The 25,049-nt window shown below is 37.4% G+C and overlaps 1 protein-coding gene across 1 annotated transcript in view; it reads left to right on the top strand.

Moving 5' to 3' along the window:
- The window catches only part of LOC136834417 (uncharacterized), a 442,334-nt gene extending 420,181 nt beyond the window's left edge, over positions 1-22,153 (top strand). Inside the window, exon 5 of the mRNA XM_067096992.1 lies at positions 9,319-22,153. The gene's annotated coding sequence lies outside the window, so the exon portion shown is untranslated. The remainder of the gene's footprint in view (positions 1-9,318) is intronic.
- Positions 22,154-25,049: the final 2,896 nt, after the last annotated feature.

Here is a 25,049-nt window from a genome sequence, read left to right as displayed (position 1 = left end):
AACAGCGCCATTAAGCGGGTTATTAGTGCTATTATCACCGATTTTCGGTTAGCAGTGCTCGGCCAGGAGTGGAACCCCCGCCGTTAATCAGGGACTGCCTGTACAGGGAAACAAAGTTTTTCAAAAATTTTACTTCGTATAACAAAAGGGAAATTATCTTAATTTTTGGATAGAATGTGGGTCAGTATACATTGTTTTTTGCACTGGGGTGTTTTGTGATCAAAAAGAAATTTTATCATTAGATATATAAATAAGTGAATAAAAGGTACTGCTCAAGTACAGCATAAACAAAAGGCAGATAAAATAATTTTGATTATATATATTATTACAGTATTTGTCTTATAGATAAAATGCAATAGTTATTTGTGCATAAAGTTTCCCAAAAAATATTTGAAAGTTTTATTCTTTTGGTGTCCATTCCATAGGATTTGGCAGTGTTAATTGCAGGGGCAATAGAAGTATGTGAAAAATTATTAATTTGGTAATTTCATTTTTTACTTTTAATGGTGGTTGGTAATTTGCATGTAATGTTGATGATGACAAATCAAACTGGATTTATACAGTATTGGTAAAAGTAAGAGATTTGATGACATGAAATTATCTTCCATCATTTTGCTAAATGATAGCAGATGGAGTGTATGTGATGCATGAATACCAGAGCCTTTAAGGTTAAACAGCGTTTTGTTGCTTTGTTTATGGTTTACAAATTTGTCTGTTATAATTTTCAGAATTTAGGAAGTGACAACTTAATTACATACTGTGTACCTTACTGATTCATATCTTCAGGCTCTCCACAAGGTATTTCTTGTGCCCTACAAGGGTAGCAGAATGATAAATAGACCAAAATTTCATGAGTAATGATGGACTTGAATTTGTGCGGTAGTGTAAGTGAAACTAACCATATTCTGTACTTGGAAGTACTAATAGGTGACAGTAGATATAAACAATGCACAGTACTGGTAGTTTCAAATATCTCTAGATACCATGGCTTGTACAAAGCCATGGATGACAGCAGGTAATGGATATCTGAAAGGGGACTAAGTAAAGGAAGTACGGGACTGTCTTTAAAATGAGGCCAAAAAACAATACTAGAATAAATGACAGTACAATTTTTTTTTACCATTATAATAAAAAATGATGGTCAGCCACTTTTTATGGTTAAGTTTATGGTAGGGACATATATTTTATTTAGTTTTGAATAGAATTTATATTTTAAAGTTTTTGAAGCAAAATACAATATGTTCAGAAATGTCTGCTTCCAGGACCAAAATTATTTGATACAGATTTATATTTACCAATGGAAATATGTTACTCTACAGCTACTAGTTGTTTTATGTATGTCTCAGTGTCCATTTGTATGTTGATGCAAATCACTCATAAGAATTAAAATTGGATGTTATTGTTGCATAACTTTCTGGCTTTTGGTCTAATACTTCAGATGCTTTGTTGAAGATGTAAATGTTAATAGTTCCTGATGAGTGTACAAGGTGTTCTTGAGATTTTGCTTGTACTGTTTTAGGTCAAGTAGCCCTCCCAATTGAACCATTAAATATGAGGATCATATTTCCTCCAAAACTTTAACTGCCCCCCCTCGTTAGACTACCTGTAAAGTCTAAGCTTATGCTCATCTATATTATTTGCCCAAAAAATATGCATGCACCTGAACACCATAAGTAACACACAGTAGAACATTTAAGTTGCACGGGTATACCCTGCAGTTTATATTGATAGTTCCAAATTTCTAACAGGTGTAAGATTATGTTGCCATCTTACCTAATAAAACACATCAATTCCCATAACTAGACAATGCTTCTATGTTCACAGCAGGACTAAATGCAATAAATTCAGCACTTTATTAAAAACATGTCACCATTGTTACCATTGTTCATTTTCAGTGACTCAAAGAAGTGCTATTGAAGCACTTCAGAACCTTCATAAAAAAATTCTCTTGTATAGCAAATTAAGCTTGTATTCCACAAATTATGCAAAGCTGGTGTAAATGTAATACAGGCAGTCCCCAGTTAACGGGGGCTCAGTTGATGACGATCCAGTTTTATGGCGCTTGTCTAGCGATGGAAATCGGCAATTTTCAGCGGTGAAAATCACCAATTTCCGCATATCGGCGCCGATAATTGGGTATTGGCGCTGATACATACCTAACAGAGGTGTCAATAACTGAAAATCGGTGCTTTACGGCGCCAATTAGCCCTGAAAATCACCGAAAAAGTGCCGGAAATCACCGATTTTCAGTTGTCATCACACCTCCAGAAGGGAACCCCCGCCGATAACCAAGGACTGCCTGTACTGTACAGGCAGTCCCCGGTTATCAGCAGCCTCAGTTACTGGCGATCCGGTTTTTTGGCGCTTGTCTAGCGACGACGATAACCAGATTTTCGTCACTGATAACCGGTTAACAGTGCTGATCGCCTCTTATTGGCAGCACTGCTAACCGGTTATCGGCGCCGCTAACCAGGGATCAGTGCTATTATCACCGATTTTCGGTTAGCGGCGATTTTCGGTTGTCGTCACGCCGTCGGGAACAGAACCCCGCCGATAACCGGGGACTGCCTGTATGTTGAATCCTTACCCATTTCAGCATAAAGGAAGGTGAAACCAATAAGGCAACCAAAGCTGCAGTTAATTTGACCAGATCAAATGTAACCATCCCAATCAGTGATTATTTAACATAAACCTGTCTTGTTTAATAAATATAGTAAACCCCCTGTATTCGCGGGGGATGTGTACCGCACCCTGCGAATAGCTAAAATCCACGAATACTTAAAACCCCTCTAAAAACACTTAGAACTGCCTATTTTGATAGTTTAAACACAGGAAAAACTCTAAAAATGCTTATACCTGAATATTTTAAGTTTTATCACAAAAAGTGCATTCAGTCATGAAAATTATATGAAAATACAGTAATTAGTGAATATTTCTCAGTGAAAAATACCGCGAATGGGAGAATTTTCCGCGAATAATGGGTAGATATGTTCCACAGAGAAATCTGCGAATATGTGAGTTCGCGAATTATGAGAACGCGAATACAGGGGGTTTACTGTAGAAGGGTTTTGGGAATAAAGAACCTGATAACAAAATAAAGCAGATCAAACCCTTGGTAATAAAGGCATTCTTCAAACTGAAGAACACCAAACTAAATTCTTTGTATCACTGATCGCACTTGATTGACCCGTGGGTACTTTATGAATAGGACACATGAACCAATCCTTGTATTCAGAGAATGAAGGTCAGTACTAACAGTTACACATATTGTATGTGAATGTCCAAACTTCAGCCAGCATCATGTGTCAGGTTTTGAGAATTAATCAGTAAGAAAATTTTGTCAGAATCTTCATCATTTTCAATTTATCCGGTTATCAAATTTTTAACAAATACAAGGTATTAGGTAAAATAAGTTATGGTATTAAGGACAAACCCTTTAGGGCAGCCATATGATAATTAAGCATGTCAGCTTGGTGGTAAGGTAAACTACTTCATAATAACATGTATCAACTTTCCTACAAATTTTGAGTATTCTTACATTAAGACAGTAGAAAATTATCAAAATTGTTAAAACCAGTGAAAATGTATTTTCTTTAATATTATTTCTTAATTTGCTTCAATTTGTCATTATAATGGATTTTACAGCATTGCAATCAGACATTTGATTACATTATTCTTGTAAAAAGAATCATTAATTTGGCAAAGCCCAAAAAGACATGCATACTGAAGGTAGCTTACAGAAAATTCCACTTTTATAACCTTTACTTTAGCTTGTGAAACAAGAGAATGAGAAAGAAGTGAGATAGTTGGATAAAAACACAATGGGCCTCCACCCACCAATTGTGCCTAGAAATTACTTATCATTTGAATCTCCCCAAACTTCCTTACCAGATCAGTAGTACTGTCAAATGAGTAATATTTATTCAACTTTAAAAAGATATATTGTACCATAAATAGAATTTTATCTGGTAATTCCATATATTATTTTAATAAAAATGGGCACATACACATTGATGGTTGCCACATCAGCAAGATAGGAAGGTTCAGACTAACTTTGAAAAGGAAAATTGAACTTGCAAAATATACTCACACACACACCCACAAGCATAATCACATACTACTAATGCATGCATGAGAAAGGAGATTTTCCTTTCATAACATCATGCTTTATAAAATTTTTGACTCACTTTTTTGTCAGATAATCATTAACATTAATCACCAGCATTAAAATACCTGGAAAAATTAGTTTTTAAAAAATTGTTGGAGACAGAGTTACCAACTGTCCACGAGTCTGTTATTTCAAATCCATGATCTGATTTAATTACCTATTATCATTAATACCCTAAGATTACTAAACTCATTGTTTTTGGTAACATTTTCTGTCGGAATTTAATGTATTCTTTGATCGTATCTAATCTTTCTGGCTATGTTGTATGCGAGGTAAACTGGCCTAGGCATGTTATAAGCTAAGGTTAAAGAGGAAAAAACTAGGAATCCAAAACCCTTTGTCCCACTGATTCTGGATTTGAGTCTCTCTGTTCCATAATTAAATAGTTTAACCAGATGCTACACTTGAGCATCTGAATCATGATACAAAAGTACAGTGTATTAATCCGGTATGTTATTTAGGTATAAACGATAGTTTAACCAGATCTGAATAGTTTGACTCGCTAGCCTAGCTTCAAGGGGTTGTTCTTATGAAATAAAATAAAATAAGTAGAGTATTGCTATTAAAAAAATTCCTTTGTGGTTAAAGCAGCCAAATATATAGCCGTCTAACAGAATCTAACATTAATAAAGCAAATTAGACCCAAAATGTGGGTTCAGCAGTCATCACTTAAAGGAATTATAAAGTGAGGTTATCATGAGTAAATTTTGAGAATTACTCTTTTAACAGTTACTCAATAGTTATCCCCTATAACTCAGTTCCCATCTGTAGTGTGTGTGTGTGTGTGTGCAATACAACATCAGCCATGTGATATTTTGTGTGAATGACCAAATTGCAACTAACTATGAATAACAAGGATTTCTTTTCACAAATCCCTTGAAGAAATTGTCAGGATTTTCAACATTTCAATCTATTACAGATTTTTATATAAAGCTGTAAATTATTGATAATTTTTTTTATTTGTTTTAAAGCTCTCCTAGAGTTATGGAAATTAAAATAATTTAGAAATGTATTATTATGGATGAATATTGCAGCTAATCTCAAACTGGTAGGTGGTTTCAACTCTCAGTGTATATTGTACAGTTAGGACCTTTGTGTTATGTGTTTTGTAATGTGTGATGCTCTGGCATGCATGCAATAATTTTTGTATGCAATGTAAATGGGTCCATGTTTGAACTTTGTTCACCTTTTGAGAGAAGAGGAAATAAAATTTCTTGAGGGATGGTTACATGTACAGTATATGCATGGATTCATTAAGTGAGGATAAATGTTATTTGTAAAAAAAAATCATGATTAAATCATTTATATAAAATTAAAATCCTCATGAAGAAATAATTTGCTATTATTTGCTTATGTAGAATCCCTTGCTTCTAACGTTATAACTCCAGTCATCAATTCGCTCTCTGTATAGTTTTACTGAAAGATTCACCAGTTGCAGTTCATATAGAGAATTGTGGTCAGGCCAGGTAACTTGTGAAGAATCTCAACTGAGTATTTAAAAAACAATATATGGTAATAAAAACAGCTTGAAATAGTTGTAGAATCTTCATTTTACTCTTAATTCTCCAATGGGAGTCTGAAGAGTAAAAATTTTCACCACAGAAATGATTGCCTTTGAAGTTACTTTCCAATCGCTTTCAGCATCCTGTGAGTGTACTGCTTTGATAAGAGGAAAGGAAATAAAAAGTAATGGGTTTCCTACCACCTCATTTGGAGTTAGTTTTCTAGTTGTTTAGTAGTCTTGTGCATCCTTTTTGCCTTTATTTCATGTTTTCGTTAATATAGCTTTCTCTTCAACTTTGCATCTTTTTCTTATGGTAAAGAGTATTGGTAGAAAGCATTCCATCATCCCAGTATAGTAATATTGCTGTGTTATTTAATCATGATTACTGCCATCTAGCCTTTTAAAAATACAACTCATTTAGTGTTGAAGGTGAAGTAACTGTCAAAATGGGGAGAAACAAATGTCTTCCTCTGCTATGTATATGTACAAAATATAATAGAATCACCATTTTTTTTAAATATATGTAGTCTCTTATTATTCTTTATTAGAGGTGAAGTATGTTTAATTTTTGAAACCCACTGATACTGTATGTAGAAGGCAATAAATGCAACTATTGTTAATGAATCTTTTAATGCAATGCAAGCATGTTGAGTTTTGATGAATGAAGTAATCTCACTCAGCACAAAGTATAATACTGTAATAAGATTCAGATGATTCTATAGAAGGTTTCTGTCTGATTACTGTAAAAAACTGTTGTCTGAAAAAGCAGTTTTGCTTGTCATTAGTAAGGTGTTGTTAATTTATTTCAAGTTTTTAGTATTTTATTTACAGTTTAGTTTGTTTATAATAGTTACAGTTTAGTAACTACAGTGACAAAAATAATGATGACCTTCTTGTCCCACTTAACTCCCTAACATTTTAGAAAGTGCCCTTGGACCTGCTTAACTCTTCACTTTTTAGGAAATGCCCTTGAATAAGCAAGTGATTGGAATGGATTTTGCCTCTGAATACTGGCCTTTAAACATTTAAAACTTATAAAGGTGCAATTCAAGTAGCCCTTTTATTGGCTTGTTTTTTATTTTATCAAAGTCTTTCAGGCATTTGCCAAGTTGTTGAAATAGTTACTGTTGATGATGTAAGAGTGTAATAATTTTTCCTAGGACAGTTCAGGAAAAATGCTTCTACTGTTGTGTCTTGCCCTCCAAATAGTAATGCACTGATATTGGACAGTTTTCTTCCAGTTCATCTCAGAAGTAATTTGGACTTGTTGGCATATAGCTTGTATGGGTTTTTCAGTTTGCTGTTAATTTAAGTCAGCTAGAATCTTGTTCACTGAAAAATATTTAATAAATTAGTCCATAACAGTTGGTGTTGTGTTCACTGGGAAGATATTTAATACTTTTTAATCTATATTGTACATCATTTGGTATACAGTATTAACTTGAAAGTAAGCAGTCAGTTTTTTATTATTGTTCAACACCATTTCATAGTTAGAGTACCGGTATGTGCATATGTCACCAATAATATTTGGTTCTAATTCTGTTGGTAGGCGGAACTGGTATTGTGCTAAGATGACCTTGTGATTTTTAATAGAGGCAACATTCTCTCCAAAGTGACGGTTTTATCTCTCAGATTGAAAGGTGAATGAGGTGTCTCATATTGTAGACATTCAGCAACTGTGATAGTGAATCATGGCATGTTGAAGATTATTGTGTAGCTGATGGTAAGATACATTTATATGAATTTTAAATTTTTATGCATTATTTGGCTACCTAAGTAAAACTATGTATGTACTTTTGACTGAACTTTGTGAAAATAATGGCCAGACAAGTGTATTTTGACTCTGTGGTCTGGTCTAACTACCTTTTAATAAATATACAATAATAATGGTGAAAATAGTGGTGAGGAAGTGCACTAACCTATTTTAGAGATGGGGTACCACTTATATTTATTTTTTTCCTCATTAGGAATGTGACTTTATATTGGACTAATCAAGTATTGCCCAATGCTTAAATTAACCCACCTGTAAAAGTTAGGATTTAGCTGGTAGAGTTCTTTAGTGTGTGTTGCATGTAAAGGTTAGCAAGCTAGATCAATACTTTATAGAGAGAACAACTGATGAGCTCCCAGTGAAAGTATGCCTTCCCTTTCTCTGTGTGTGAGAAGGATTTGAAATCAAACATACTTCTAAGCTAATTGGTTCCAGCGGAGAACAGTCTTTTTTGTTTTTATGGAATAGATACATAAATGACTTTAATATTTATAGGAAGCTTGGGTCTTTGATCTTCAAAAGATACTGTAATTCTTAATGTTGGAAAGGTAATGTATAATTTAGATTTTCAACCAGATTTGTCTGTGTCCTGCCCAAATATCATTACTTTACTACAGGAAAGGTTTGCCTTAAGTATTAATTACTGATCAGGTAACATATCAAGAAAGTGAAGCTAGTGATAGGAGGATATGAGCTATTGTCCCATCTTAAGAATGAACTGCACAAGGTGATTTTTTTTTTTCCAATTCTACACCAGGTCAGTGGACATATTATGGTGACCAGTTAAGTTTTGTACCATGTGAAGGGAAGAAAGCTGTGGGTGCTGCTTAAAGGGTATATTATTTATTTTGATAATGTAATTGAAAACTTTTGGGACGGAAGTGTTGCACATATGTTAGGGTTAAGCTAATTGTATTTATATCAAGTAAACAATCATATTTTTGCCCTCATGAATGACTGTTACTCTTCAAAATGTAAGACTCCTATGTCCATTATGGAGGAAGCTCATTGAATTATAGATGTTTGATAAGTACAGTCTATTGAAAATTTTAAAAATTTCTTGGCCGTTCTCTTACATTATTTAGGATAAGAAATACGTGAATAGCTTTGTATCATAAGAACACCTTTGAGGCCTTTAAGGTTATGTACAGTACAGACTTGGTGTTAACCTTGATTTGTAAAATTACTGCTAGGTTTTTCAGATTACCAGGGCTATCAGTATATTTTACTTACTGTAGAATACTTACTGTACATCAACCGAAATAACTGTGTTCTTGATACACTATTATAAATCATGAATAATACAAAAGTAGAAGATAGAAACCTTACCTAAACCATATTGTGAAGTTGTGATTAGTGAATTTAAGGTGGTCCTGGCAACTACATTTTCAATTAGTGTGATAAACACAGCTTTTAGAATAATGCACAGGTTAGCATTTTCATTGTATATTAAAAAAATCACATTGATGGACATGGTTATTTCATATCATTGTTGAGAATAAGAAATTTTATAATGTATATTAATTTGTTGATAAAGTATACTTAATTGTTGAGTACAAGTACTTCAGCTCCTAATCCTTATTAGAAGAAAAAATGAAATGCTATATATAGCATAGGGTTTTTAGTATTATTTTTCAACTTATTTTTGTGAATTTTATTGTTATAATTTTTATTTTGAAGACACTTTATGATTCTCATGTTCTTATTTTATTGGTGCTATGTTTATACATTCAAGCAATCCACGTTCCCTTAGTTCTGGGAAAATTATATATAATTCTTCCCCCACTTTTTGCTGCATATTCAATTACTTACAGTAATGCAATTAACATCTTTGAAATTATTTTATTTATTTTTTTATTTTTTATTTTTGTTCAGAAGATGCACTTCATTATTGCAGTGCTCGAGTTGTCTTTTTTCTCTCCCAGTCGTGACTTCTTTCCAAGCAGTCGTCACTTGAACATTGTTTGTATTCAAGTCATCAAACCACTCTCACTAAAGTTTTTCTAACTGCGTCTGAAGCTCTTAATGTCACACACACACTGAGCCATTTCTTTTAAACATTTGTAGTTTCATTTACCCCTTTGCTTATCCTGAAAGCAAAAATAATAATGGAACTGTAGATTTTGGTGCTATGAATAATAATTTTTTGTTAGGAAGTGAAGATGTTAATTTTAACCCATTTTTTTTTTATTTCATTCTGTGCTAAGTACTTAAAGAGTTGAAGCACTTCAAAATAATTGGGTAGTTGATATAAATTATTTGTTTTTGTAATGATTTGTTACTGTCAAAGTATGTTTGAAATTCAGAGGCTTAAATATCCTAATGAAAAAATATTTCTGTCCATTGTATTTTTTGAACACTTGTTACTTGAGCAAAATCTTATTCCTTGTAATTTTTAATTTCTTTAAATTTATTACTTGTATTACCAGATGCGGTCAGTTACTTGGTTTATTTATTTATTTATTAAGGCAGGTACTATTTTACTTGGGAAAATTACTTTGAATCTCTTGTTGCTGCTTTACTTTTTTTTACCTTATCATCATAAATGCTGGCTGTTAAGAGGCTATTTTATATAGCTTTAATGAAGCCTTGAATATAAAGGGAAAAGAGAAAATCAAGAGGCAAAAGTGTAAATTTTTGCTTGTTTTAAATTATTGGCATAATTTCCATTAAGATGGTGATAGTAGGTCTCAACAGGAACTGGTTTATTTGTACAGTACAAGGATTGTACGAGGACTCCAGTAGAACACTTCCCCCTCCAACTACAGTAAATTATGTTGATCATATACAGGAATGCATATACTATCTGCATGTTTAAGCCAGGATTGAATTTCTTCTATGTTGAATTTTTGTACATATATGTTCCTGAGTCATAATTACCTTTAGATGATCAGTGAAAAAATTCAGTTACAGTAAACCCCCGTATTCACTGGGGATACATACCACAACCCCCTGCGAACAGTTTACACCCCCTCTAAACATGCTTATAACTGCCTATCTTGAAAGTTCAAATACCAAATGTATACCTTAAACTAGCATCCTATATCAAATGTACCTTAAACTATTATCCTATTACTGTATTAATCTCTGAAATTATATTATTAGTATCATTTCAAAGTCATCGTAAACATTTTACCCTTAAAAATATATACTGTACATACTACTAACTCTTCGAGCCAATAACAGAGAGAGAGAGAGAGAGAATATATCTTTCTATCTATCTATCCATCTCTCACATTCTGAGTATCCTTTGGCTGGAGAGAGAGGGTGTTTGTTCTTACATATTATGACAAAGAAAGAAAGAACAATTTTGGAAAGAGAGAGAGAGAGAGAAGTTATTCTTACGTTAGATAATGATTTATGAAGGAAAAAGAAAGAGAGAGAGAGAGATTTTCAGTATTCTTATGACCATCTGTGGGCAACATTACCTCCCCTTCGTGGTTGTGTCAATATGTCAAGTTAATTGACTTGCACTCCTCTCGCTCTGAAGAATCCGAGAAAAAGACTGGGAATGATATGTATTTGTTTAAAATTTATAATAATTTACTATATAAAAATGCAAAAGGTTGTAATTATAGCATGGAAAATATGGAAAAAATTTATAACAAAGTAACATCACGTTTAGCTATAAAAACTACAGTATACAAAACAAACATATGTTACATATGCATAAAAAATCTATCTCAGTTGAGAGAGAGAGATTTTTCAGTATCCTTCGTATGGTATTTTGACAAGAGGCAACATCTTCTACCCTTGTGGTTGGTATGACATGATATGTGACTGGTTACACCACCCCCCCCTTGCTCCAAAACTTTTGGAAAAAGATGAGGGAAAGAATTTATATTAAACTGAAATCTTACTAATTCTCTATATTTTCTTTAATGAATTCATCTTTTGCTGTGGTTAGTACATTAATATTAATGTCTGAAAACTAGTAAATCATTTATTTATCATACAAACAAATAAACATAAATATTACATATACATAAAAATTCTCTCATCTCAGTAAGAGAGAGAGAGTGAGAGAATTATTATTTTTATTTAATATTAAATCTTATTAAACTTAATATTAATATTTGAAAATTACTGTAAATCATTATTTTATAAAATGCATATGCAGGTACAGTACAGTATTTAGTCACAAAAATATGAAAATACAGAATGTTGCTCAACAGAAAAATCTGTGAATGGGTGAGTTTTCCCACAAATAATTTATAGATAGGTTCCACAGAAAATTCCGCGAATTGTAGGAACACGAATCCGAGGGGTTTACTGTGATGAAAAAATACAAACTTTGTGCTACTAATCTTAGCTTGTTCTACTATACTGTATATTGCTCTTAACTGTGTAAGGACTAAGGTTGTCTTTTGCTGGCATTTGACCAGTTTTAATAAATTATAAATCTGTCTTCTTCCCATACAGCTTTAGATGCCAATGCAGTACGTATATGGTCAAGACAAGAGGTTTGAAATGGCCAATATTAATTTAAGATTCTAGTACACTAACCTGCAAAATAAACAAGGACAAAGTTATTCACTACTTTTCATAAAGTATTACTCTAGAAATAATGATTAAAATTATTGAAAGGTAGGCATCCATCCAACTATTCTTGTCAATAGGTATCCATCCAGTTATTGTTGGTTTTAGTGTAATTACTTGTTACAGTAATGAAGCCATAGTTATAGATTATGGGAGATATTCCCACAGGTTGCACTGTTTCACATTCGTTTTGAGCAGTGCACTACCAGTTTTGTGACCTTGTAGCCACTCATGCAAAAGACAGGGCACTATAAGCTTCCATGGGTATTATCTAGCAGTAGTATGAGTACTTTGTATTATCAAAATTGTTTATGGCAGAAGGATGTGGAATTAAGTACTGTACACTGTAATGGCGTATAGTGACAGCGACCAGACACACTGTACCAGAGGTGAAAGTGTCAAATTCTGCTCCTGTTGTGATTTGCTTTAGAGGAAGAAGTGACTAGACTAAGTCAACCTAAACACTGTCAGAATCTTGAACAAGATGTTCTCACCTGGTGTTCTGGTTGCATGCAAGACTGGTCAGCTTGGCCAAGCAGGTTTATTATATCTTGGCCAGACAGGTTTATTATATCTGAGTCTTAAGCAAGAATTAAGACAATTACACTTATGATGTCTTGTAAGCTCAGCAAAAGGACTTGGCCCTCTGGAAGTAACTGACACTGAGTTACAGCTTATTTTCAGAGGTCAACCGGACTCTGGTGCCTATGGCCACTTGGAATTATTGACAGGGTCTTCTTCTGGACAATTGGCTAGCCTTCACATTCTTCAAGGAATAGGTAAAACATCACTTGGACATCCAACTGGCACTGTTATTCCTTAAGGCTACAAATCAACTTGGGCATCATCAGAGTGTCATCCAGGGCTAATTGTGTTATCCACACGTAACTCAGCAGTTACCAGTTAGTCATAATGGTGTCCATGGGAAAGCTGGTTCCCTACAGCATTTAACATTCAGACCCTTCAGCTTCAGTTGAAATTTTGTTGGATAGCAGCCACAGTGTTGTTTTTTATGTCTGCTTTTCAGTCACATAAAGCATTATTTTGGATCTTGGTATTGACAGTAAGAGTAAAATCAGCATTGTATGTTTTTATATATATCAAAGTGTGTGGGACACCAACTGTTGAATCTTTAAGTGAACTTAAAGGGATGTGGTTTTCTTGGGCAAGCATATCAACATCCTCGTGTTGCTGGTGGTCTTCCAGCTTCCTTGGCTCCAAATGAATTGAGCTCTTGTCCTACAAAACTACAGCTAACACCTGAGTCAGTACAAGACCAGACAGTGTCCCTTTGTCTTATGGTAAGGAGAATCACAATATCACCACAGTACTACAGTTTGTTTTAAGAGTAAAATTTTGCAGTGTTTGTGCGCACACTTAAGCAAGAGCCATCAGACCTGTGCCTTAAAGTGGTCTCTTCACATGGATGTTTGCAAAGCCGTTTCACTGATAGGAACTATCACAGCCATGAATGCCAGAACTACTGCTGTTCTATTCTCTGCAGCTAGACCCAGTGGCTTGGGCAATGGATGTGATGCTCCATGTCTGGGGTAGCCTTAACATTTATTCTTTTCATTGTTCAGTTTTATGCATCAGTTGCTGGTAAAGTTTAGATAATCTTCACTCACTTTTGAGGCAACAGCAGGAGCAATTTCCAGACCTAGAACTTGAATACAAACCCTGAGCCTTTTCCACTTGTAGGGGCCTTCTTCTACTGGTACCCACACTTTCATTTTGTTCATACGTGGAACAAACCGGGGTCTTAACTTGATAAATTTTTCTGGGGCCAGCTGGAAACCAGTAAAAAACATCTAAAATTGTTGTGCAAGGAATTGGTGGCAACAGGGTTCGGCAAATGGGATGAGAGAGCAGGCATCAGCCGACCTTCTCTCACTTGATAACCTGTGATGCATCCAGTTTCTTCCTTACCACCTTGCTGGTAGGATGTGCTGCTGCCCTTCTTGCCAAAAGCCAGTGTTTTCCTCTCCTTGCCTGTGTTTCCTTTGGTTTGATTTTTGTGATGTGATAAAGTGCTGTATTGTGTGTTTTGCTTTTGATAATGCAAATCCAAAACTCATCTAAGCCACCCTATCCTAATCCTCGGAGAAAACATCCTGGGGTTGATAACTACCCTTCCTCTTGTTTTCTTGCTTCGTACGAGACTGATCCTCATTCAACTTGCAGCAGATGCAGGTCTAATGCTTGTAACGTTACTAATCCTTGCCCTGGGTGTCGTTCTTGATCTCCTGAGCAATGGAGGATCTTTACCAGGAAGAGGCAGCATAGGAGGAAGTCAGAGGTGCCATCTTGTTTGGGGGGGGCCGTCTTTCCTCCTTAGATGGGTGCTTCTCAAGCTGCTCCATGTTCCACCTCTTCCTTGTCCAGTTGCTTCTTCCTTGTCCAGTTGCTTCTTCCTTGTCCAGTTGCTTCTTCCTTGTCCAGTTGCTTCTTTCCTCCAGTTACTTCTTCTATGGAAGATTTAAACTTCCCATTCTTCCATAGCCTTGCCCTTGGAAATTTTGGGAGAGGGGTCCAGAGATAACCTCTTTTGCTGCCCTTGCTGTCTTGGGGAGGGGAGGCTCCCACCCCCCCCCAGAAGGGAGGAGGCAGCGCCATCTTGTTTTATTGTTTAAGGAGCTGATGCGCAAATGTCGGACATTTGGGCGCTGTTAGGCCTACCGAGGTACCAATGGATGGCCTCTTATCCCACTTCATGTCTTCTCGCGTACCCGTGTTGGCCGCCTTGACAGTTTCCAGACCTGCTGCTCCTCCTGTATCTTGGTCTAGTGCTGCTGTTCCTGGTACGACTCATCTGTCATCAGGGTTCCTCACTCATCATTTTGGGTCAACCTCTGCAGTGGCAACGCCTTCTCGCATTCCTGTCTCATCCACCATGACAGTTTCCAGACCAGCTGCTCTCCCTGCTCCTGTGCCCAGGACCTTAGTTCTTATGACATCTCATCTGTCATCGGTTTACTAGTGTTTTGGTTCAGCTTCCGCAGAGGCGGCTTCTGCTCCCGGTCCGTCTTCAGACTCTCATTCAAACTGTGGTGGACAGAGTTGACATTATTTTCCGAGAGAGGTACGGACGTGTTGTGAAGAGGAAACGTCATAGACCTCCTCCTCCATCCTTGTCTTTGTCTTTTCTTCCTTATCGTCTTCTTCTTCGTCTTCTCCGCCTGCCCAGTCTTCCCCCATCAGATGGAGGATTAGAGACTTCATCACTGTTCCCCGTTTGAGGAATCTTAGGACCACCTTTGTTTCTTTGTCATCTTCCAACCACATACATGGCTCTCCTGCTCATGACTGTTTCTGATGTTGAAGTGTCATGTCTTTCCGCCTCTCGGCCTTCAAGAGGCCTTTCCAGGAAAAAGACTACAGTGGTTTCGTCTTCCCCCGATCGACCAGTTCAGTTTCTTAGGAAAGATGACAAGGCTTCTATCAATAAGTGCTGTGTGGAGGTTCCTCTGTCAGTAGAAGTGAGAAAAGACCTGTGCTGGCTGAACAACGAAAACTTGGCTATAGGAGTGCCTCTTCCTTCACCAACTCCAGAGCTTCTGTTCTTGGACACGTTGTACGAGGGTTGGGGAGCACATCTAGAAGATCTTCTGACATTGGAAGTGTGGAATCTTCAGGACAAGCAACTTATATCAACCTTTTGGAGCTGAAGGCAGCTTTCCTAGCACTTCAGGAGTTTCGGGAAAGGGTGACGAGGCACTCCATAGTTCTAATGTTGGACAACACTATGGTGGTGGCCAACTTCACTTACTGACAGTACTGTTGCACCAGTGGGTGATCGATCACTTAGTAGACCTCTCAGCCAGGTATATTCCAGGCAAGAGGAACGTAGTGGCTGACAAGCTAAGTCGTCAGTGCCATGTCCTAGGGACGGAGTGGTGTCTGCATCAGGAGATAGCAGACAGGCTATTCCATCTTTTGGGGAGACCAATGATAGACCTGTTAGCAACAAGATTCAACAAAGTTAGAAGTGTATTGTTCGGTGGTTCCAGATTCCTTCGCCGTGGCAGAAGACGCCCTGCAACATCTATGGGACAATCTGGAAGTTTACGCCTTTCCTCCCTTTTGCCCGATCCTTCAAGTCTTGGACAGAGTAATGATTTTCCAGAATCTCAGGGCGACCCTGGTAGTTCCCTTGTGGCCTCATGTAGAGGGGTTGCCCGATCTGCTAGCTCTGCTGTCTGCAGTTCTGAGAGAAATTCCCCCAGGGCACAACCTCCTGCCAGCCTCACATTGAGAAATATCTCAATCAGTAGGGTCCCTATCTCTTCACAGCTGGAGACTTATTTAGTATCTCCTGTGAGCAAGAGGTTTTTCTTGCAGAACAGCGACAGAGATGTCTGGCTATCTCAGGTGATCTTCCTCAGCTGTGTACCAGAGAAAATGGGCCGTCTACTGTGATTGGTGTCGTTGACAGGGTTTCTCTCCAGTCGGAACTTCTGTTCAGCAGTTAGCTAATTTCCCTGTTTTTCTCCATACGGAAAAAGTCTTTCTGTCTGCCATCAAAGGCTACACAGCTGCTTTGGGTGTGGTTTTACATTTGAGAGAAGTGGACCTGTCCTCCTTTTCAGAAATTTCAATGATGCTCAAAAGTTTGAGCAGTCTTGTTCTCCTAGAGACCTTAAACCTCCTAGTTGGGACCTGACTCTGGTACTAAGTAGTCTCACTTGTGTACTCCATATGAACCTTTAGGTCAATCTTTGGACAGAAACTTGACCCTCAGGAGCTTCTAACTGGCCTTAGCTTCATCAATGAGAGTGGGCATACTCCATGGTCTCTTATTTAATGTTAAACATATGAGGTGTTGGGGGTCAGTAGTCCCTTCAAATTCGCCCTGGAATTCGTGGCTGAGACTCAGAATCCCTCAGCTCATGATGACAGATTCGAGTCCTTCTCTATTCTGGATGAATTGTTACTTTGTCCTGTCAGGGCACTGCATAGTTACCTAAAAAAGTACTTGTCACTTCAGACCCGGGTGTCAAAGACTTTTTGTCAGCACAGCCTGGAACAAGAAAGAAGTGTCCAAAAATACTGTCAGCACAGGCCGGAACAAGAAAGAAGTGTCCAAGAATACCATCTCCTTTTGGCTACGTGAAGTGATTAGACATGCAGTTCTTCTTCAACTTCGAATGCCAATACAGTGCATGCAAGAGCACATGATGTTGGGATTAGGCCTCTCTTTGGCATTCAAAAAGAACTTGTCTGTTCAAGGGATTCTGAAGGTTGGTACTTGGCTTCGTCAAACCATCTTCACATCCTTTTACCTAAAGGACGTTGCCTACAGGTCCTTGGACACTTTTTCTTTGAGTCCAGTGGTGGCTGCTCAACAAGTTGTGTAGCTCATCCCGTAGCAGGACTGTATCTTACCTAAGATGATGGTATGAAAGTGAGAATGATTGAGATGACTGGTCTTTTTTCTTTTCTCTTTCTTCTCTACTGGCGGGCAGTTAGAAGATTGATCCATCATACCCTGGAACTTGTTAGACAGGTGAGCGAGTGGTCATTCTGTTTGAATATATTGTATTCATACAGGAATATAACCTTTCAGAAGCTAGTCCTTCCTCTCTCTAGCAAGGTTTTTTATCTGAACAGATATAGCTCTTTAAATTCCACCTATGCAGTGAGTAAGAGTCACATTGTATATTAGCCCAGTAGTCTGTCTGTTTGATAACTTTTTATCTAGCAGATCAGATGCTTACGTCTCCTTCCTTTGCATTCTCTTATCCAGGAAACGAGACCAGGTGTGCTGAACCTCGAGTCAGTTCAACTTTCTTTCCTCCCACCAAAAGTCGGTCTATCCTTACGTTAAAACCTAGGTTTTCAGCTTATGCATAAAAGACAAATTTTTAATTAATTTGTATTTTTCATGGCTAACAAACTTGCCGTCTTAATGTATACTTCCCACGTCTTGCCTCCCCTCGTTCTTTTCCTGGGCTGAGAAGAAACCGGATGGGTCACGGCACATCGGGTGAGAGAAGGTCGGCTGATGCCTCCTCTCTCATACCATTGGCCGAACCCCGTTGCCACCAATTCCTTGCACCACAATTTTAGATGTTTTTTACTGGTTTCCAGCTGGCGCTAGAAGAATTTATCTTTACATTAAGAATGCAGGTTTGTTAACTATGAAAAATATAAATTAATTAAAAATTTCTCATTTCCTCAGCAGTCCAGAAACATTTCATCTTCAGATATGGAGGAGTTTATCCTGCAGAGTCTAAGAGAGGCTTTTTGGAAGTTAAAACAGCAACAGCTGCTATGACCCATGCCACACAATATATGCACTGAACTTGAAAAGATAAAGTTGCCAATATTCTTGGCATGGTGTAGCAAATGGTGTTCTATTCCACTTGAAGCCTTATTTCAGTTTAACTAGATTTCTTAGGTTATCCAAGGAGCATTAAGAAGCTCTCTCTCTGAACTATTAAAATCTAATGGCAGATCTATCCAAGATTTTATGTTTTCTCATGTCCAGTCAGTACTAGCCCTTTGGCTTCCTCTTAAATGTGTCAGCAAGTTTCATGCCTTGGGTAGGGATCTTATTCTAGCCATTGGTCTTCCATTGGTATACATGATATGGCTGTGGATTCCTTTGCTACTCTTCTTTACCTGCTCTTCCTGATAAGGATTCTGCAATACCACCTTCTGGTGAAGAGTCCCCTTGGGTAAAAAGTCATCAGGACCTATCTTGAGAGAAGCCAGGTCTTCAAGTCCCCTTCTTGCCTTTTTCTTCATACTAGCTGCAGGAAATTCTAGTCTTGAAGAGTATTATCTCTTACTACTGTACTGTCTTGGTCAGTAATCTCTCATGTTTACCTTGATGTTTTGCAGAAGACTTTACCTAGCTCAGGAATATGGTTCATGAGATCCATGCACATTCGTGTTCATTCTGCAGCTCTGAACCATGCGATAGGCATTGTCAGAACACTTTTTCAAGATTTATCTCATTGATGTCCCATTGATGTGTATTTGTTGGGACTGCCCATTGCAGCGGGATACATTTTATCAGTAAGGAAGGAATGTGGGTGATTCATCCTATCTTTTTTTCATGATCCTCATTTGTGGTTTCTGGTACACAGTTTAGGAGTGTTTTCTTGAAGTTGCCTTCTTGCTTCATGTGTTTGCTTTACATGGAGTAATTGTCTTCTTGCTTTAAGTTCTGGTCTGCTTTTTACACAACCCATATCTTTGTTGAAGGTGGCAGTCTGCTTCTACATTTGCTTTACATGGAGTACAGTAGCTGCCTTCTTGCTGCATGTATTCGTTGGGACTGCCTATTGCAGCGGGATACATTTTATCAGTAAGGAGGAATGTGGGTTATTCATCCTATCTTATTTTGATGATCCTCATTTGTGGTTTCTGGGACACAGTTTAGGAATGTTTCCTTGAAGTTGCCTTCTTGCTCTATGTGATTGCTTTTCCTGGAGTAATTGTCTTCTTGCTTTAAGTTCTGGTCTACTGTTTACACAACCCATATCTTTGTTGAAGCTGGCAAGCTGCCATTGATGATACTTTTGTTCTCCAAGACTTTCAAGAAAAGGATAGACTTTTGTTCTTAATCTTATCTTCTCTTTGGCTGTCTCCTTCCTAAGAGATTCAAGCTACGATAGCTCACCCTATTTATGGTAGATGCACTGTAGATAATAGCAAACTATATGCAGACCCTACATAATTTATAGTGTATGTTAAACCTTTAATGAGAAAAATATACATTTAGTAAGTATTTTACATTATCATACAGTATCGGCATGAAATATTTCCTTTCATAACACCTCACATCAAAAGACTCATTCTTGTTGTGTATCCTGACAACCTCCATAAGTTTTTTCAATTGTGATGATAAGAATTTATTTCCTTACTAACAGGAGCCAAGTGTTGCTTTCTGTTTGGTTCAGAAGCTGTACTGTTATCATCATATTTTGAGGCTTTGGTTACAGCAAATAAGGGCTTTCAAGTACAAAGACTGATAAACTGTGGGATCAGTGAGAATGCTAAAGGCATACTATACTGGATACAGTCTGAGAAGAAACTGGCAGACATAACACAGATATACTGTAGGAGCAGTACTTTCCACTTAAATTTTTTTTTTTTTTTGGGGGGGGCTGCAATAAAGTGTAGAGTGCAGCCACACAGATTTATGATTTATAGGTTATATTTGAACTGATGTTTTTAGGAAATAAAACTTTTTCCATACAAACCAGTTAGTCGTATTCCTAGTGCCCCTCCTCCCATCCTGGCAGTCTCCATGGTTGAGGTTGGCACAGAGGCCTTGTGGGGTGATGGAGTGTGGTTTGGACATGCACAGGTTGATCTTTGTCTTTTAGGAATCAGAGAGTTATATTAATATGGCCAGGAGAGCCATTGCATCAAATAAGGCTATTTATATACTGGGTTTTTATGAAAAAATTTGTTTTATTCTGGGAGAACATTGTCTTTGTATGATCGATGGTTTTACAGGAAGACCACTGAAATTTCTGAAGATCTTTTGAATCTTGGTGATCTTCCCATGCAGTGGGAGGGTTATTGCCAAAGTGAATATCCCATGTTTGGTGCCATACCAATCTCAAGCAGTTGTGATATTCTAAAAAGAGAGTGCAGTTGTAGCTATCTACTACCAATATTTATACCAACATGCTGTCATCTTCCCATATGTAAACTTAGTGTTCCGAGTCATCTAAACCTACAAATACAAATATCTATACTGTACTGCATTAAAATATTCTAAATTAAACCAGTTTGCCTAATGAATTTTCCTTTAACCAAACTTTGCCTGACTTTTTTTATAGCTTTGTTTGGGTTATGAAGAAACAGTTTAACCGTATCACCAAATTGAAAAAAAATAACATATCTGGCATGAAGGGATTTGTTCGAAAATTGGTAATCTTTAATTGTATCTTGACAACAATAAGCACTGCTTTTCTTGTGGGAGGGTAAAGGGAAATGATGTTGATAAAGTAGCCAAAGCTATGATTCCTATGACTAGATCAAATTTCTACCAGTTAGTAATTATTAAATATAAAACCTATAATGTTTAATAAAATGGCAGACTTTATGGATTAATGCACTTGATAACAAACCAAAAAAGTCCACAAAACTAACTTTATCCCATCTATGAATTGGCCTCGCTTATTTGATGCATTGATACTTAATGAACATTCACATGACTGAATCCCTTGTATGCAGTTAAATCAGTTTTATGTGAATGTACGAACTTCAACCAACAGAAAATGCCAGGTTTTGGAAAGTGAATTAAGGGAATTTTGTCAGAACAATTTTTAATTTACAGTTATCAATTTGTCAAGAATTTTAGTTAATAAAATGATTATCATCCAAGGCATCCCCTCAAGGCTAGTCCTTCAAAGTTGAGTATTTTAACTAGGGAGTGGCTCACTCTACGGAACAGCCAACTGCCTTGATACTGGCAGTACACATCCACTTACAGGTTTCCTTCACATCAAGGAAAGAAAAGCACGTTTAAAATTTTAAGCAACATGATTGAGAAAATGTTAAAAAGTTACATAGCACCTTCAGAGTATCATCTTTATATATTATATAGGTGAATGTTTAAGAAATTAATGTACAGTATACTGTCAAGTTCAGAATTTTTTCTCTGTGCAGAATTTTTTGTATGACATGAATAAATATATCAACTGATGTTCCTTTCCTTGTTTATTTTCATACTCTACTGAAAGAGAGAGTATGAAATTAATTAACATAAACATTCAAATGACTTGGTATTTTTAGTTCCTCTTTTGCTACTAAACTCTAAATTTTTCCCTTGCCTTTAAGATGATGGTGGTGTGTTAAAACAATTGTGCTTAAGTAACAAGTGTCAAATGTACTTTTTAAAAACTAGTTGTAATTGTTGCTCAGGAAAGCTTTACTTATTGTCATTTGATTTGTCGTCCTTTTGTATATTATTATTATTGTTAAATCTGTAAGCCTACTGTATAAGAGTTTACTTTTTAAAAGTATAAAATGAATAATATCAGTTAGAAGTTACTGCTGTAGTACAAGGCAAGTCATATCAGGTACTTACAGCTACAAGCATTAGGTTAGTGCCATGTGTTTGTTACAAGTTTAAATCAAGATTTTCAGAATATGTACATAAGTGTAAAAGTCTACTCATGAAAAATAAAGGTATCCTTTCTCTCAATATGTGGAGTATATTGCCCTGTTGTGTACTTTAAGTAGTGTAAGTTTTGTTAAAATGTTTGTTAAGTTGAAAGCCAAAACCCCAAATTTCATTTACATTAATACCTCACACTACATACTTACTATGTTCCAAGATGTGTGACAAGTCGAAAATGACCTAAATCAAATAAGTAATTTAAAGGAGGACCTAGACACCTGATAAACCCACATGAGTAATTCCATGTCACTGGTACTATACATGCACAGTAGGTTGTTTGATAGTTAAACATTTTCCTGTCTTTTACGTAAAGTAAATACATATGTATAGTATTTTAAATTTTAAAAAATTTATATTATAATAATTAATTATGTCGTACTGTTTATATGTACAGTACAACTACCTGATAGGTGACATCGATGTGCTCAATAGGCTAGAAGAGGAAGAGGAGGGAACTGTATATAATACTGAAGGCTCAGTTTGTTCATTTGGATTACTATGCAGCAAGAACCTATTGAGGGTGCCTTGAATTCTGTTGTTCTTTTCATCCAAAATCATCCTGTAAGAAACAGCCGAGTCATGCACTGGTCCCTCAAAAACACGTGTGCAAAGGCCTGGAGCATCATGTTAATGGTGAAGAGTCTTGGTTCTGTTTCTGGTGCGTGCTTCTCTTTGAAGTGCTAGTGCATGTGAAGTTCCGCCAACTCGCATTGTCAGTGGCTGCTCGTTTACCTCAAATGCTGTAATGAGAAATTCTTCTCCAAGTCCATTTTCAGCTTATTGCTCAATGTCATCAGGGCTTTGTTGATGTCCACCTTGGTTGACAAACCCATTAAAATCATGAACAAATTGAGGAAATGGTTTCTTCCAGATGCCATCTGCACTCATGGCTGAAATTTTCTTCCAAGTGGCATTTTTATTCAGGACTGCCTTGCAGATGTCAGAACCCTTCCATTGTGTATTTTTCATTCGTATTCATTGCACCTACAGCCTGGCTGTTTGCCAGAGGTAATAGTGCTTGAAGATAGCAATGATCCCCTGGTCTATGCATTGCAAGATAGTGGTGTTGGCTGGAAGGTAAACAACAGTGACGTTTGGTTGAAAGACAACAATGTTTTGTGGGAGGCCAGTAGCACTGCCCAAAAAAGGATCTTGAAAGTGATACTCATTTTCCTTATATTATTTCTGCATTGCTGGTTTAATTTTATCGAAATTTAGCTTTACCGCCAACTACTGGGGTACTTACAGCTATACAGTGCTTATGACAATGAGAAGAGAGAACTGTAGTGGTTGGAGAGCAAGATGGAAGAACTTGAGTGGGAAAGAAAGGAGGTAAGGAAAAAGGCTAAAAAGCAAGTGCAGTGGGGATTGAATGGATGCTGCAGGCTACCTTTAATAATGCCTACATTGCACCACTTGAGGTGCAATTAACAGCACCAGCCCTCTACAGGGGCCACTGCTGGAAAAGGTGGTTGGAGAACCAATGTTCAAAAATAATGGCTATCACCCATGCCTTGATATTTGACCTCCTTGTAACTGGGAGAGGCCTTGGGATGTTTTTCAACACTCAAGGATTCTCAGCATGATACTGTACACCAGCAGCAGCTTTAGCCCAAAGTCACCTGCACGATTGCCTCCCAACAAAAGTGTTAAACGGTCTTTTGTAACCTTGAACCCTGGCACAGCCTTCACTTTCTTGGATATAAATGAACAGCCTGGCATTTTCCTCATGTTCTCCTTTGGAGGAGCATTAAGGGGAATCAGCACATTCCCATGTGGCAAGTATGCATTTCAGGGCATATGCAATCCAAGCACTCTCACTCAAGAGAGAGGTCTCCTTTGATCTCTTCTACTCTTGTGTGCAGTTTGCCATGAGGGCTTGAGGCATGCAAGAGAGGCTGGTTCACCCTCTTGTTTCTCACGTGTCTTCTTACTCAGTTGTGACCAAGCATAGGAGCAGCAGGGTCAAGGTCTGAAGTTCACTTGTGCAGCCAATCTGCTGGATCTTGTCTGCCTTCTCCTGCAAGAGGCTTTTGTCTGGTTCGCAATGAAAGGGGGAGTGGGAGACTGGTGTGATCCCCTCTTCAGGCTAAGAGGGGACAGCTTCTGCCTTTGGGATCTCTTGGGCTATGAGGGCCTCTCCCCTGGTACCCCTACAGGTTAAGCTGGAGCAGCGCTGTAGATGACTTCAGCTTCACAACTGCCTACAATTGTATCTACGGATCTTTCCTTGGGGATTGCCCCGGAGGCACAATCTTTAGTCAGGTCACCATATTCACAGTCAGCTCATGGTGTTTGGAAGAAATGAACACCCTATTCTGTGAGTTCAGGGGTTCCCTTACCTCCAGTTGATTGAGCAAGCTCCTCCCCCCTGCAGCTTTCATGCCAGCATAGGTACTACAAGCCTAAGGATGCAGAGGCTACTTCTCTGTGGATGGATGTGTCAGTCTACAAACTGACAGCCTCCACCTGGAGAGCCCCATTGGAGGGGATAGTGCCATTAATGCACCTCAAGTAGTGCACTATGGACAGTACTACAGGGTGTTAGCAGTTTTCCTTCAGCCCCTAGTTGCTTCCACTTTTTAGGCCTTTTAATTTACCTTCATTCCCATTTTCTGTCTTCAGTCTTGAAGTCCTATACCTCTAACTGCTACTTCTCAGTGCTGTTGTTGGGCTTTCCCCCAGTTCCACCTTTAGTCCTTTTCTTCATTTCCTTTTTCAGGATCTCTTCATCTTGCTGTCCAACCATTCCAACTCCCTCTTTTTATTGTCTAAAACCCTGAATGGTCCAAAGTGCCATAGTGCTTGGCTTGACAACCTAAATTTCATTAATCCTATGGAAACAAAAACCTTGGAATCCATAGCTAAGGCATCTCTTCAGGCTGCCTTGTTGCTATATCTGTGGATGAACACTTTTGAC

The sequence above is a fragment of the Macrobrachium rosenbergii genome, chromosome 53 (assembly GCF_040412425.1).
Source record: "Macrobrachium rosenbergii isolate ZJJX-2024 chromosome 53, ASM4041242v1, whole genome shotgun sequence".
Taxonomy (NCBI): domain Eukaryota; kingdom Metazoa; phylum Arthropoda; class Malacostraca; order Decapoda; family Palaemonidae; genus Macrobrachium; species Macrobrachium rosenbergii.
The sequence above is the reverse complement of the archived record's forward strand: the minus strand, read 5'-3'. Positions and strand labels throughout refer to the sequence as shown.